Below are 17,804 nucleotides of genomic sequence, written 5' to 3' on the forward strand. Positions count from 1 at the left end.
TGATTGACTTTTAAGTTCCAAATCTGACTCATTGAAAAGTAAGTTTGAAAACCTTTGCAGTTAGTTAACAATTCAATTGAAATTAGTTTTAACAAGTTTGCAAATTGGTTTCAAAACGGTTGCAAACTAGTTGGACTTGTTTTTTTACCAAGTTTTGAGCAAAATTTATAGTTTCAAGTGAACTATTAGAATCAATACAAATAGCTAGGTATTGATAAATTAGTTGCAAATAGGTTGCAATCTAGTTTATTTCGGATAAACATCCAATTTCAAACGGTTTCTTGTTTGCTTTTACTTCATATTCAGTACAGGAATGAACTTAGAAGGACAAGTAGATGCGACCAAGTAGTACACTTAATTTTTGTCATCAATTTTTCTGCATAAAACATTATAACACATTCAACATTCATGTCTTGTCTTAGCTTGTCTTCATTTCTGTCCACTTACTTTTGCCATAAAAAATAAGTCAAAACTTCAATCGTCGTCTGTGCTCATTTCAAGCAGCAGGCAAAGCCCCTGCGTGTCTCTCTACACATAGCAATATAGCCAAAATGCAATTAGCTAACAAAATATCATCCAGTGAAAATTCCTCAACCTTTCAGTTTTTTTTCTTTCGATTTTTTTTTTTGTTTTTATTTGTTGTACATAGAAGTTGTGGTATCGTTAACTTAGGGCCGATGTACAACATGGACGTGAATTGAATTTCAATTGGACGCGCGTATCCGTCGTCCATGTTGTGTGTTGTGTATAGTAGTTGTCCATCCAGTCTCATATAGTCATCGTTGATTTGGTCGTAGTCAACCAACGTTGTTGTTGTTGTATGGTTTGCGCTGAGTGCATACATAAAAATTGAATGAGTTTGCTGCGTTTGCTGGTTTTAATTCAGCGCGTTACTTGTAAAGTAAACTCGCGTGCGTGTGCTATGCCTGAGCATTGAGCATGGTAATGGCAATTTATTGCGCAAAATACATTCAATGGAAATTGCAAAGTAATAGTTGTATGATATTTTTTTTTCTTCTCTCATTTATTTTTTGTTTTGTTGCTCTTGGTTAAAAATTTACTTGCAGCAAGCGTGTTTTATTTGCAAAGTAATTGTTTTTTATTTTTGTTTTTTGTTCGTGTCACACAACAATAATGGTGTTTAAAATTGAAGTGGACAATTAATTCAATGCGTGACAATGTTTTGCTATGTTTGTTTTTTTATTTCATTATTTTTGTACATTTTACTTCTTCCAACAAAAAAAAAAATGGAATAAGCTGAATAAGCCCTTTAGGTATTATTGGTGTTCAATTACTGGCTTTTTCTCAGGTTCTATCATTAATTCTAAATGGAAACCAAACCAACGATCTACTTAGGACAGATATTCAGCACTTTTTGTAGCATAAGTAATTAAGTATCTTCAATGATCTCATGGTTCAGAGAATGCTGACTGAAATTCTTGACATTTACATTCCACAACTTCTATTTTGGATTGAAAATTTATTGATTGACAATGTTTTTTCTTCATGATCAAAAGTCTAGAGATTTCAAATATAACCCTGTGGAAAATGTGGAACTTATTCAAATAAGGAAATACGTTCATTTATTTGTGTATCTGAACCTTTTCCACTGTCACCAGCAATTTCGTTCAGAAATTTCGCAGAAAAAACGTTACAAAATCTTTTGTGGATCGTATTCATTTTCAATAATTCAATTCAAAAACAGCGCTTCACCGATCTGATAACTAAAGTAAGAATCCTGGTGTAACAGTATCCACCTTCAACAACCTGAAATATAAGTTGTGGAACGTAAATTTATAAATTTCACGAATTGTCTATAAATTTTGTATTCACATTTAAACGGGATAAATGCATTCCACTCCCATTTTTCCATTAAAGTCTTTTGACAAAATAAAATCTTTTAATATTATTTTAAGAATTTTAATCGAATTCACCAGTACATTTGCCTCCCACTAAATCGAATAATTTTTTTAAGTACAACATGTACTCAAAGGCGAATAAGAGAAAGTAAAAATGCATATAAATTCAAATAACTAAATGATTCTGAAAATAACCATTTATTCTCAATAATAAAAGCAAATGAAAATAAAAATTAAATAAAAATCAAAAACACATTGAAGCTTTTTATTTGTTCATAAATTACACACCAAAGTGCTAAATTTTTATTAGCATTTCGCGCTTTACCTCTAATTGAATGAAGCTCATTTGTTGACATTTTATATTTTTTTTTTTCATTATTATTGTTTCTTTTCATTTGAAATGTGGTTAATCTTAACAACACACAGATTACAGCCTGTGTCAGTTAATTGTGTTCACTTTTTACATATTGGAATCTGTTTACTTTCTGTGGAACGTGTATTTTCTAGTGTTTTGTGCTGACGACAAACAAATTGTGGAACACATTAACTATTTGTGGTGGTGTTTTTTTGGAACCTATATTCCCCTTTGTGAAACTTATTTGGCGTTTGTGGATCGTGTTTTTTATTTTGTGGAACGCATTCATTTTTTGTGGAACGTATATTTTATTTCATGAAAGTAATAATTTTTTGCGGTGCTGTTTCTTTTTTGTATACATTTTTTTGGCGAAATGTTCTCACTTCTTGTGGAACTTATTCATTTTACAGTGGAAGGAATTCAAATTTGTGGAACAAATTCGTTTTTTTTTTAACATTTTGTTGAACGTGCTCAGAATTTTTGTGAAAGGTATTCACTTATTGCTTATGGTATTCAAACAATTTTTGTGGAATGAATTGAATTGATTTGCAGCACTTGCAAATTACCAACCAAAAACATTTCATATAAATTACTTGGATCAATCAATTAACACAGAGTGTTCATCATAGTCAATTCAATAATATAATGTTTACCCAAAGTATTAACAGCACATGGAAAATATCCCCCTAATCAATTATCGGACTTGCATGCAATGAATATAATAATCCATATTATGAACATCAAATAATTTACATAATTGTGCTGCAAGATTAAGTTGGTTATAGGCATAACACTCTAGGGGAGATAATGGCAAATAGAGGAAGAGAACCGACTTTGTCTTAGAGAGACAAAATTCCTAGCAAATGAGTGCTAGCTCCTCTGATGGTAATAGTGTTGTTGCAGATTGTAGTGTATATCTCTCTATAAGCAAAAAGTTTCAGGTCAAGCCATACCACATTTCTCGAACAGCCAATTTGAAAATTTACGTTAGTATATTATTGCAACACATTTTGCTTCCACATATATAGACACATCTCCTCAACCAGCACAGCGAAGCCATTTGGAATCCGTTTAACATTTCAATTTACACCATCGGAAAAGAGAGCTGCTAGTAAAGAGGCAGAGATACGTTCGAACGATATAGTAAGTTAGGTATAGCGCAAATGTCTTTTACTTGGGAGATATACTACTATACAGCGCAAAAGAGGAGATCGGCCCATTTATAGGAGCCACTTAACCACACAATAAACCCCTTGGGGGCTTTCTCGATTTGTTAGCCAGCACATACTAACAACATTGCCGCTGTCGGTCGTTCTTCGTTCGTTCGTTCATTTGGTCGGTCGGTCTCTGTAGAGGACGGACTACTACTTGCAACTTGCTTGCACAGCAAGTCAATTTCCAGCACGCTTGTGCAAACTAATTAATTTAATGACCAGCGGGCACCAGTTGGCCCAGCAATACCCAACTTCACCATCCAGATACTATATCTTTCTCTCCAAGCTACAACATATCTCTATAGTCTGTATACATATATTTTATACATTCCCAACTCCTTGTGGTATTGGATTGTGACAATCTGTAACTGCTGCCTTTGGAGAACACAGGCAACCGCTGTTGTTGCTATATTGCTCCTATAGAGTTCCATATTTGGAGCACACAGATTGTCGATCTCGATCGATAACCATTTTAAAAATTCAACAAACTCGTTGCGTTAGTTGGAGTGTGTTTGGGAATTTATTGCGGTGACCACGGTATTTTGTTGCAACATCAAACAGCAAAATGGAAAAAAAAAAACATACTAAATTCCAAAAAGTTTTTGACACCCAATTTGACGTTATGCGGTTATTGGTATGGTGCGAAGAAATTAGTTTATCAATGTGTCAAATTTATTGTGGTTGTTTTACTGCTTTTCAAAAATTAAATTACTTTATTAGCTTTCATTTAGTTTTCGATTGGCCATCTGTCAGTTTATGAGACATTTTTTTTTAGAAGCATTTGACATTCCAATCGATTTCTGAGGAAATATAAGCCAGGTGGCATTAAGTTACCATATTCTGACACGATAAAGGTACCTTAGAAGTCATTTAGAGATAATTTTTCGCCTGTATAATCATTGACATTGACAGCTGTCAGTAAAGATGTCAAACGTCAAAAAACACAAAAAATTTGATGATATGTTTTTTCAGAGAATATATTTTCAATTTGACAGCTCTTATAGAAAGACATAGAGAGAAATAATGTGACAGTTTACCAAACTCACCACATCGGCATGTGACAGATGTGCCGTCAAATCTATTTTGTTTAATAGATTTCGGTTTTGAATGAACTGACAGTTTTGATAGAAAGAGAAAGAGAGAAATAATGTGTCTTCTAATTTACATTTGGAATTGAATATGGCATTTTAGACATTTAACCAAATTCTTCATTTTCTCGTATGACAGATGTACTGTCAAATCGCTTTTGTTAAAATGATTTTTGGATTCAAAAGAACTTAAAAAAGTTCAGAATGGTCACCATAACCCCCCAATAGTCAATTATTTCGATTAGTCGATAGTGTGGTTGTGTTGCACAATCAAGAAAACTCTCCTCACCGAAAAGTTATTCGTTTTAATTTGCCCTCTGGAACCCTATTTATATTATACCAACGACACGACGACGACTAACGAAAAATAACAACTCTATTAGGAGTGGACTTTAGTAACTTCCTTGAGATATATCGTCTTCCATTGCATTTACGATTAATCTTACGACCGGTACGACGACGGGAACGTCTACGAAAGCCCCACGGTCGGTGTGCAAAGAGTTTTGGTAGATTTCATGAATATTATGTGTATACCAACCTACCTATCTACCTCAACTAACTCCTTAACTTAACCTCACTCCTCTTTTAACCTTACTTTACGACCAAAAAAACATCCATTTGCGATTCTTTTGAACTCTCCACCCATTTTTTACTGGCGATTTTCCAAGTCTTAAGCACTGCGTTAAATCCAGCAATTACCCGATTCTAATTGAATGCCATTTTGTTGCTTTGCTGAATGTATACTTATATATGGGTAAGCGTATAGTAAGGTATGATGTAGCTTCTTTATCTGTGGCTAACAGAGCGTTTTATGTGCTTCTGGATGCATGAAAGAGGCTTATAAAGTGTATAAGTGTGAGGTTTTCTTTTTTATGTTTTGCTTTCTTATCGTCTAGTTTGAGGAACTTAACAGAAAAAAATGAGAATGATGTTTTTGTTTTTCTTTTTTTTAAGGAATAAAAATGTAATAGTTTCTTAATTAAACTTAATAATGATTTGGCAGATTCAACTTTTATTCAGCAATGAATTTAAACAAATACGTTAATTGGTATTGATTTGACGATATAGAATTCCATCATTCAGCGAATGCTTTCAAACTGGTAGATCAATTCAGCAAACAATTTTGCAGTAAAATATCAAAAATTTAGCTTATTAATATAAAATTGCTTATTTTCATTCCACAATTTATTCTTATAAGAGATAGAACACAATGCAGCTATTCAGCAAAGTAATTAGCAATGATAGACAAAACTATGTTCTCAACCACAGCGATATAAAATAATTTAGTAAAACAATATTTACTAATCCAATATAGGCGTGATAAGTAAATAGTTTTTTTTTTGTATTAAGCCACTACTGTCTAAAAAGTTTCCAAGAACACAGCAATTCAGCAATGAATTTTTCCAATAATTTCCATTACTACCTGCTACTTTATGATTAATTTACGAGGAATTAAGTTTCCTTTGATAATAGCAGCTTAAAATTTGCGTTAAGTTAATTCAGAGGCATTTAATTCAACTCTTTTTCGATGAGTAATTTTAGTAATACATCTAATGTAACTCAGATTTTACCGAATTAAGTGCAAGGAAAACTTTAATAAATCAGCAGTAAATCATTTATATATTCGACACTACTGGCAGTTGTTTTGCGCAGTTTCTATGTTTTTACAACATTTATAAGCAACAAACGACATAAGCAAATTGTGCTTACAAAAAATAAAGTTGCTGAATAACGCTGAACAACTGTTTTTATCTTACAGTTGGGTTATCCATTATTACCTTGTTCTTGGTTGTTTTGCTGGTAGAAAAGGTCTTGTTATTTTTGGATTCGCTATCAGCTATTCAGCCAATGCTGATTTGTATATTTGGACAAATAAATTCAGCAACAAATGAAGAGACACAATTCAGTAGAGACAGAAAGAAGAAAACTTGAAGGAATTCAATAGATTTTCATACTTGCAGCTGATTGGATAGTAATTCAGCTGCCTAATTTGGTCATTTTTATCGGGAGGTTTTTGTCAATTCAGCAGGTAGAAAATAAAGAAAACATGCGAAATTCAATACAAATTTAGAGTTGCAGTCGATTGGGCAATAATTCAGTCGCTGATTATGGACATTTTCACTGGCGGGATTCTTGTCAAAAGCTTCCTTGTCAGCTGAATAAGAATAGTCGAACCAATTAGAAATGCAGCAAAAAATGTAGATATGTTTGTAGATAGAATTCAGCACAAAAAAAAAACACCTAAAAGCTGCTGAATTCAACAGAAAATTCAGAAAAATCGACTTGTGACCCCCATTTTAATACGACAACCATTAAAGACTCATAAAAGTTGAGATTTGAAGAAGATGTCCATTAAGTTATCCTTTCTTCCAAACAAAACGAGCAGTAAAGATAAAATCAAATAAAAGGAATTCAACCAAAAAAGACAAGTTGAAACCACCACCACCGCACCATTCAACAAATTACTGCCCATATATACCTAACAATAATAGAGTACTTCCTCCCATTTAGTTTGCCGACACTGATTGAGCTACTGGATACGCCTTTTCTTGCAAACAAGCAAAAATAAAATACTTAAGGTTTAATCCGAATATCCCCAAACCGTTCGTCCACCCAACCAACCCAACAGCACAGCCTCATTACACCACACATTGCTTTTAAATTGGCCCAAAAGAAGGCTGGACCTGCACTACAACCGACAACGACGATGAAGACGACGACGATGTTGTTATTCTACAATGAAGCGGACCAAGAAAGATCTAAAAGTAAACTTGATTACTACCGATGGGAATGAACGCTAAAGGCGATAATATTCCCGAACCAAAACAGAGAGCCTTTTTCGCCCTGTGCCTGTGCGTCTGCTTCTTGCCGTTTCTGTCCCATATTTTAGTTCGGCAGGTAAAAGCAGTCAGCCAGCGCCAGGGAACATCATCAGACGAAATGGGCCTTCAGGAATTTTATATTAGTCGAAAGGTATGGTAATAAATTACAAAGGAAGGACCATGTTACCAAACGCAAACCATTACGTTTAGATATTCGGATATGAAGCCAGCAGCAATATTCCCCAATGATGGAATCCACACAGCACAATGCAAACGGTGAGCGACCGGGCGACCAAGGCGACGCACGAAGGGAGGTGAATTGAGTTCGGAAGAACTGTGTTTAGGGAGTAATTGTGCGCAATGTAATATCGATTACCATTACCAATGTCTGTTGCTCTGATGTTCTTCTTCTTCTTCTTTCAACTCGGTCGTCTTGTTCTCTGTTGGATACACTTGGTACAGTACATAACCATGATAATGCTGGATGAACCATTCTGATGGGGGACTCTTCAGGAAGTCGTGACTTTATCGCAGGAGGTAAATTGAAATCGAGGCTCACCCAGTGAGAGAGTAAAAGATATACCTTTCGGGAGATGAACACACAACAAGAAGTTAAACCCCAATTTGCGGATGATAGGAATTTTAAGGTCTTCCACTCTGCATGTAACCCCTCATCAGTCTACTTAGAGAGAGCTCAGTGGAGAAGGAAGAGTAGGGGGCGAAAGATACATGCATAAACTTTCCGCCCGACAGTTTATTAGTGTTAGCTTAAGGGAAACTCTCATTCTCTCTCTCACTCTGCAATCTGAGACTGCTGAGACTATGAGAATGCGGCAATATAAATTTATGGTTATCACCAAAAGGTAGCATCTTCATAGTTATACACATATAATCGTCTATACAATCCACCATCAGCAGCAGGAGTTTCGACCTTTTCGTGATTACGTTGTTGTATCGTGTTGGTTGGTTTGGTATAGTTTGTGCGTAGGATGCTTTTGAATTTATCAATCTGCTGGTCATAATGCCTCGGGATCAATATGCAGCAGCGCAGCAGCATAAGCATTCAGTAACATCATAAGGCTTCTATAATCCAAACATTGATTAGACCCTATCCCTGATGCCCCAAACTTTCCATGCCACCATTACCCCTCTTCAATAAATGATCACGAGAATGCACTAGCTTGCTTGCTTTACCAGCCTATGGGAATTTTCGAAAATCAGCTATTACGTGATGGTAATTTAGAGAGAGATAGAAATGCAGATGATTTTATGGTAAAATTTGTGAAGAGGCGGTTTGGAGGCGAGGGCAAGAGGAACTTGAATGATGTGTTGAAGATTATAGAAGAGCATTCATTCATATAGCCAAAGGCGTAAATCATCATCATCATCGGACTAATATGAATGTTTGCATACATATATACGAAGAACTTTGCACAGAGAGAATAAGTTCGGGAATTACAACAATTTCCATCTGAATACATAAACAAATATTTATAGTACTTTTAAGGTAGGAAGGTATGGTATGGAATCACAGCAAGCTTTTGGACATCGCTAGGAATATCAATTTGAAGAGTAATTTTTTTGCACGTCAAGGCTTATAGGTACAAATAATACGGTTAAATTATATAAGAGGGAGAGATATATATATAAAAATGAAGGGAAAACATTAATTCAGCAAGATGTGCTTACTAAAAATGAGTTCAGGATTAATTTAAAGCAACAAATAGACAACAATACGGTAAAATTTTAAAACAGAAAGTTTTTTTTTAATTTAAGCAGTTTTATTGGTTGATAAAAGGCGGGCTTACAAAAAAAAAGTTGCTGAATAACTTTAAATGACAGCTAAACTGCTTAAACTTTTAAGCTTTTAAGGCAAACAAAATTATTCGGCAAAGTGTGCTAACAGACAATATGCCGCTGAATAAAAGCAGTTTCAGTATTCAGCGATATCGTTTTGTAAGCACATTTTTGAAGAATCAGCCTCTCTTCACTTTTTCTTCAAAGAATTTAAAGTATTATTGGTTTGTGTATTGTTAAAAGGTATTCAGCAACATGTTTTCTTGTAAGCACACATTTCTCAAGTGCTGATTTTGCTTGAAAATGTGTAAACATTTTAGTTTTTTAAATTTTTCCACGGAAACTCTTTTTTTTTTCTCTCTCTTTTCTTTCAAAAACACAGTATTGTGGGTCATAAAATTACTAGAGGTTATCCTGTTGTCTTTCGCAAACAAATTTAATAGCATTTTCTCCCATGGATTCCCTCTTTAAGAAATTTCTTTTTTCACTTATACACTTTACCGCTGTTTTTTTTTTTTTTTAAGTCCTTTCAACAACTTTACTTGTTATAAAATTTGGAATGTCTTCCAGAAGTCTTAATAAGTCAACCATGTCTCCATCAGAAATAAAAAACACACATTCCAGACGAAAAGTATAAATCATATAACTTGAAGCTAAAAACAAACATATGCTCTAAATTCACTCAACGAAAAGTTGTTAAATCTGTTTCCATCCTAAACGAGTAGTGTCATCAACTTGAGAAGTTTTTTTTTTTTTTTTGTTTTAAGCCATCAACACAAATTCGCTTCCCATTTCTCACACAATTCCTCATTAAATCACATCACTATGACAGGAAAACAAAAAAAATATATAAAACAAACTTCCAACTCCTCCTCTATATCCGGAATATATAAAAAAAAATATATGTTACCCTAAAAAAAATATATATAATTCCAACAACACTATAACAACACTATGTATGCTCTTCCAAGAAATTAAACTTTCATCTCTGGATGCTGTCATTGTTATTGTCGACACGTGTGTGGCTGTGTGTTGTGCTGGAGATTTATACGTTTCATGTGCTCTACTATTCAGCTATTCAGCAGCTTGTGTCTGAACAACGGAATCTAGCACGTAAATCATCAAAAATACTGTTGGTGGCCTAACCATCGTCGTCGTCGTATACAACACGACTTTCCTTTATACCCTTACGGTTAAACTCTCTCATACTCTCACTCGAAACTATCATCCAAAAAACCACCGAAGCACTATCTCTGCCCGTTGTTGGTTAGATAGTTGGTTAGTGTAGGGTTGCCTCCCTTCATTACAACAATCATTTTCATACCATTTTTCCAGGGGGTTGAGATGGGGTTGATGATGGGTCGAGACCAATGTGTTTATAGCCGTAAAAAAGTTTGTGTGTGAAATGAATTGTTGCGCTAAGCTCGTTCGACACAGGGATGATTGAGTGAGTGAGAGAGATAGAGAAAGGAAGGATGAGAGATGAAAGGTAATAAAAAAAACTTTTACCCAACTTTGTGCTAATATATGAAAATTTTACAATATTTTTGGGAATTTTTCATTGAAAATTATATGAAACTCACCCTCTGGTAAAGTTAAGGTAATGTGTGGTGAATATAAAAAAAAAAAACTATATATTTTTTAAGGCCAACAATATATAAACCCATCGAAGCGAAGGGTTGACTTTTTGGTTTTCCGAGAGTAGGTTTATAGGAAGGACGAAGCAGGCAATGGATTAGTTTTAAGTAATTAAAGTTTTGCCATGAGGACGACCGACCAACCAACTAACCGACCGGACCATTGTGGTTATTTTTGGAAGATGAAAGGAATGTTTATGAAGTTGAGTTTTATTTTTTTGGGGTAAAAAAGGTTAGCAATTAATTTTTGTTTTATGTTGCCATAGAAATGATGTGGGATAAGATTTTCATTACACTTTAAATTATTATGATTGTTAAGGGTTATATAAAATGAGAGTAGATTAGACGAGATTTGTGTGAGATTTTTTTTGGAATAAAGTGAAAGGATAAGCTTGATCATAGATTTACCATAAGGAATTTAATTCTCATCGAGGGATTTGTTTTTAAATTTTTTTAAGGGTTTCTTTTGTACTTTTTAATTAAGGATACTTTTGGATTACCACCACATTATTTTAAAGACAACAAAAGTATCTTATCGAGACAAGAACTAATTTAGAATTCTATGAGCAGATGAAGATAGAGAGAAATATTTTTTTAAAGAAATTAATAGTGTATTGTCTGTTTGTGACAGCATGTTGCCTAAAAAACTTATCTGATTTTCATAAAACTTGCAGCTGAATGGCTAAACGACAGCTTAACTACTTATACAAATTTAAAAGCGAAAAAGCTGATTCAGAGAAGTGTTGTTATAAAAATAAAAAGTTGCTGAATAATTTTAAAAGTAGATTTGAGTATTCAGCAATATTTTTTGTAAGCACACCTCATTGAAACATCTTTTTTACTCTGAAAGTTTTAATCGACACTTAATGTTTTAAGACTTTAAAGTATTATTAGTTTAGCTGTTGTTGAAAGCTATTCAGCAGCTTGTTTTCATGTAAGCATACATTAAAGGCTTTTAGAGTCTGATAATAAAATTATGATACTGAGTAGTTAAACCTTTAACAACAACTTTAACGTGAAATAATAATAACCGAGGGCGAACAGGGTTCGACTTCCAAACTGTCCAAAAACGGGCGCAGTCCATATTCTTAAACCTTAACAAGACAACCAATTCTTTTTTATATCGAAATCTTACTAAATCGCTCCAATTTATTAATCAGGTTAACTTTTACAGTCAATAAAATATTTGAGGAAGCCTCATTTCCAAGAGACTTTCTGACCCCAAATTTACAATTCGAAACCTGCAATTATTTAGTCAGATTATGTTTACTATCTGAAAAGAATCTATCCAATCTACTTTGTTCTTATTGTCTTCGAAGACTTTTCCATAATCACCACACCATTTTATCGTTTAAATAATATAAATAACAATCGATATCCCACAGGGGACACCCGCTGCTACTATATTGTTTACAAAAAAATCCAAACGAATCCACTTAAAAGATTTCATCTCATTGCCATTGCCAATGCTGCTGCTATTGCTATTGCTTCTGCTTGCTAATCCAATTTACAATTTCGATCCTTTCTTCCTTTAGCCTCTTCCACTCTCTTAATTAATAAAGTTCACTAATTAATGCAATCAATTCAATCCTCCCCCATTGGAATTTGCTAATAGAAAATTCATTTATATCCTTTTCAACATCACACAGAGATGAAGAGAAAGAGAAAAAGGAAGGTGGGCACCACCAACTGTGATGTTTTATACAACAACTTTTATATATATCGACTTTTTTCTAGAGCTGCTTTGACATCCATATCCTGATGGAGCTTCCGTGTACCGCTCTCGTCGTCCACCTTTTTCATTTTTAATTCAATCTGTGGGTTCTTTTGCCATCGAATTGAGTATTTTTTTTTACTTTTTTTTTTAACGTCCGTCGCTGAATAAATTTTCGTGTACACATTTTGGCGCGTCTGTTATTTTTAAAAGCGGTGTTGATGATTTTTTTATTTTTAAGTTTTTTTTTGTTCACGTTCGTCATCAACAACGCGGTTCCATAGTCAAAACCACTCTCTGTCGCGTTTCTCTCTGTCAAAGGGTTTTTTTTTTTATATTTTCTGTTGTTAATATTTTTCCCGACAATATTCATCTCGTGAATACCATTTTCCACTACGTTAGCTTCGAATAAAAACAGGATGATTGGAAGGAGTTATAAAAAAAACACCATCCCTCTCCGATACAAATTAATATTTGCTTTTTCAAAAAAAAAATTATTTTTTTTTTTTTTGAAAAATTCTCGAATTGGTACGTAAAAATATCATTGCCGTTGGGATGGACATAAAAAATATGAGAAAAAATACCTCTCGCCATATCGCCTTTATAATGAAAGTTTAAGCCAGCAGCATTAAAAAAGAGTAACAGTAGGACAAGAGCATTGAAAAAGAGGACAAGAACACAACGAATAAAAAAAAAATACTGTTTTTTTTTTTTTGTACTGAAGGATCTCACCATTCCAGATGATTGAAAATTTGAATAGCGATGAAGGAACTGAAAGTCCTTTCCTTTTATACTGAAAACATTTTGATTGTATACCCTTTTATCCTGTAGCAGAGTATGCATGATTGATTCTGAAAACGTAGTTTTTTGCTTGTTTCGTTATTTTTTTTTTTGACGGTGCACTCTACGTCCCAATCCTGTTGCATTTTTTTTAATGTTTTTTTTTTTTTTTTTGTATTTTCTTTCATATTTGGTATTTGCATAGCACAGCAGAGCAAAGGATGAATGTCCATTCGTGTCATGGAATGGACTTTGGTTATTATTCTCTACGACAACGGACGAGTTGAATGACAAGAGTTCCTCTGGCTATCATCAAATTGGGAAAGAGATGGTGGGTCTTTTTTTTTTTGTTTTTTGTTCAATAGGTATTCTGCGCAAGTCTAAAAGTATAACATGTGCATTTTTTATGGAGGTTCAAAATTAAGAATGGATAGGGTAGTTTTTTTCGGAATGGATGGTTTGATAAGATTCGACATATTGAAAGGAAACCATACAGAGGACTGCTTAAGAGCATCAGTGTGAGGGATAAATCTGTTAAAGGCTTTTTACAGATTGGAGTTTATTTTTTTATGTAAATTTTGTTAACAATGAAAACATGGACAAGATTCGTTGATTTTTTTTTTTTTTTTTTTCATTTTAAGACCCCTTGATAGTTTTAGTTTTAGAAGTCACGGCTCCCTTGATTTATTTATAACATTGATATTATATTATCAATAGGGTCCTAAGAACCAATCCGTTATTAAAGTAGACTTCAGTATAGAAATAAAATCAATGATCTTGAGTTAGAAAAATTATCTGTTTTTAAATTAAATTTTGTTGTGTTTTTTATATGATCTTTTAAAATAATCATGCTAGGGTCCTAAAATAACAGCAAATAAAAAAAAGGGTCCATCTGGAACGATACAACAAAGATTTTCTGACCTGGATAGTTTTGAGAGCACATTTTCTTGTTTTATTGGTAAAGATTCATTATTGTAACATTAGGGTCCTAAGCAATTAACACATCATTTCAATAAACTGTAAAAATTAATAGTGTCAGAAAAAAAGCCTTTAAACCAAAAATCTTATTAATATGAGAATATGAGTCAAATTGGGGTGAAAGTCAATGTATTTATTTTTCTAGAGGTCCCAAAACAGTAAAAATATCTTTCTAAATCAAATGCAACTTAAAAAAAACTTTGTGCAGAAATCTTGAAAAACATAACTTAGAGGTCAAAACAACCTTCAACAATTTCAACATTAAGAAACTTCCATTATTTTTTTAGAGGTCCCAAATAAGAAACAGTGTCAGAAAAAAGCCTTTAAACCAAAAATCTTATATATTTTATGGGAATATGAGTCAAATTGGGGTGAAAGTCAATGTATTTATTTTTCTAGAGGTCCCAAAACAGAAAAAACAGTAAAATATCTTTCTAAATCAAATGCAACTTAAAAAAAAACTTTGTGCAGAAATCTTGAAATACATAACTTAGAGGCCAAAACAACCTTCAACAATTTCAACATTAAGAAGCTTCCATTATTTTTCTAGAGGTCCCAAATAAGAAACAATAAAATATCATTCTAAGTCAAATGTAACTTAAAAAAAAAAATTGTTTAGAGGTCCAAAACAGCCTTCAACAATTTCAACATTAAAAAACTTCTATCAATAAATATTCCAATAAATCACTACAAAACTACGACAAATATATCCCCTTAGGAGTAAAAAAATTAAAAAAAAAATGACAAATCCAATTTATTCCGCATTCAGTAACAATAGGGTCACCACAGTCGTCGTCATTGTCGCCATCACGGTCTTGATAGTCGTGTGTCTGTGTTGTTGTGGTTTAGCGGCATATATATAAGATATGAACTTGTCATCACAAGGATAACAATAATCATATACAAGCATCAGCACACGATTGAAACACAAATTTAATTCCAAATGAAGTTACAAATTACCCATTAAAATTCCAGACAACCATCCATGATGGCACGTCCTCGTTTAGTTTAGTTTTTTTTTTTTAGTCTTTATTTTTTCTTCACAACACACAAACTCGGCAGCAGTGACGGTGAAAAATAAATAAAAAAATAAAAAAAAAGAAATTACAACTATAAACACATTTCCAAGTCTATCTATAACTATAGCCCCTCCAGTGTCAGCCTTGACTTCCCTTCTTATATTTATTAAGCTACGGATATATATCTATTTCTATATGTATGAAAAATAATCACCCAACAACGCGTTTTAGATATTTATGCCTCCTAAACACGCGACAATCTATCTCAAGACCCTCAAGGCACCCTTTATTTTCGTCTCTCTCTCTTTTGCTACCACTCTCTTGGGACTCATTTCCACATTGTCGTGTGTCAATTTATTTTATCCACCCCGTTTTCTTGAGGCTTTCGATTTTTTCGTCCTCATTTTTTGTTTTTTTTTTTTTTTTTTTTTTTTTTGTGATATAAATTGCGAAATCCGCTTCGTTGGCTTCCTTGTAATGTGTTCTGATTTATTGCCATCGTCGTCTCTGAAAACTTCCACCATCAGACACAGTCCTTTAGTAACCCAACCAACCGACCAAACGAAAGACCGAAACTCTGCTCACTCTTTCTCTCAAGAACCTTGTTTAATGGAATTCAAATCGAAGTTAATGAGAATCTAAGACCAGAAATTTGCTCAGAAAAGGAACCGAGGCAATAAGGAAAACCGGCAATAAGTGTTGGGCAATTTTCTATAAAAAAAAAAAACAACCAAGTCGCCATCGCAAATCGCACAAATCTCTTTATAAGCTGCCCGGCTTCTTTGCTGTCTATATCCTCTCTCTCTCTCTCTCTCTCTCTCTCTCTCCCACCAATACCTCTCTTTCTTGGCGAAGGCGATATTTAGTTTGCATTTTATTCATGAATAAACAGCAAGCAAACTAAAAACAAACGCTCAGCAAGAGGATAATCCTCTTCGACTGCTTCCTTTGGCGAAATGCGCTCTCTGGCACTGTCACAAGTCCTTTAGAGAGACCATAAACTGATTTACATGTCTAGCTCCTTTTCACCGATAAGCTGTTTTCCCTTTTCTTTTTGATGGTCCTAAAACTTCCTGTTCCCACCTTCGTCGTCTTCTCCTTGTTGACGTCGTCATCGTCGTCAACGTGCCAGTAGTAGTTTTTATGTTATCACTGCATTTTGCTTTTCATCCCAGCTACTTGCTGTTAGTTTATGGCGCAGAAAAAAGAACCCAATGAAAAAGGAAGAGGGAACCTTCTCTTATCCCGCCGCAAAAAAAAAAATATTTAACTTGGCGAAAACTGAAAAACTTTTCTCGTCATGTATTTTGAAGCAATTGAAAAGTTTTTACTAGCTTCAAGCTCTTTTTCTAGAGGTTTCTTTATTTCGAGACAAAAAAAAAAAAAACACCAAACGAGGAAGAAGATGACAGCAGCGCAACGGTTCATTTTAAAGGAGTAGTATGCTTAAGGGTTCCATAGCGCGTTTTTGTTTTTTTGTTTTTATACTTTTGCTTAACTTGTCTCATCTTTTACTTTTCTTTTGGTAAGCTAGGCTACCTACCTACCAACTCCTTGGGAGTCTTCAGAAAAAAGTTGGGAAAAAGAGAATTTGCTTTGCGACAGTTGCTTGAAAAGTTAAGGACTAAAAAAGGACGTACGTACGCGCGCGACAGTCGGAAGTAAACTTCAAGTAATTTGAGATACTTTTTCCGCTGTGTTGTTTTGTTGTTGGTGTTGTACCTATTTCTAGTCTCGTTGTGGTAGTCACTCGCTGACTTTTTTACCGCCACACTAAGCCAACATTACCTTCCTGTTCTCCTTTTTCTTTCTTTTTTTTTCATTTTTTTGAGGAAAAGTTTTCAAATATCTGCGGTTTGGTAGGAAGAGGTGAAAAACTTTGGTAGTTAATTTCAGAAAAAAACAATAAAAACTCACAAAACTTTTTGTTTGTTTATGCAAACCTATTGGGTGGTTTAGTCTTTTTAATAAAAACATACAAAACACCAACATAATACCTCACAACACCACACAACACATACACAGCACCAATACAACACATACAACAAATATGCATCAATATTGGTAAGAAAAAAAAACAACTTTTTGCCCTTCACTTTACTTTTTTTGAGAGGGGGGTTTAAAAGTTTTCACTTTGAATATTCAAAGTTTTAAATTTTATTTATCAAAAGGTTCCTTTCCTACAACACGGATTTTTAAGGTCGAGGTTGGTGTTTTGACACCTCATTTGTTGAATTTTTGTATTGGTTTTATTCGATGTTGTTTTTATTGTACAGCAGGATGTGCTTATCCTTTGTCGTCCTCTTTTCCTGTTGTAATAAATTCTTATTTATTAGAGTTTGTAGCTGAGGTTTATTTTTTACATCCAAAAGAGAAATAGAAAAACTTTCGAGTTTGAAAACATATTTAAGTGGTCCGAAAAAACGAGACGATGATAGACAGAGTGAAGGAGAGTGAAAGGCGAAATGGAAACAAAATAAAATAAAACCCAGAAAAACCATGTTCTACTTAAGTGAATTCCTGGAAATTTGCTAATGAAGC

At 33.7% G+C, this 17,804-nt stretch overlaps 1 protein-coding gene across 7 annotated transcripts in view; it reads right to left on the reverse strand.

The window, feature by feature from the left end:
• LOC129910012 (homeobox protein 5) overlaps positions 1-17,804 on the reverse strand; it is a 242,130-nt gene that overhangs the window by 150,633 nt on the left and 73,693 nt on the right. The window lies entirely within an intron of this gene.

This window comes from Episyrphus balteatus, chromosome 2 (genome assembly GCF_945859705.1).
Source record: "Episyrphus balteatus chromosome 2, idEpiBalt1.1, whole genome shotgun sequence".
Lineage (NCBI taxonomy): Eukaryota > Metazoa > Arthropoda > Insecta > Diptera > Syrphidae > Episyrphus > Episyrphus balteatus.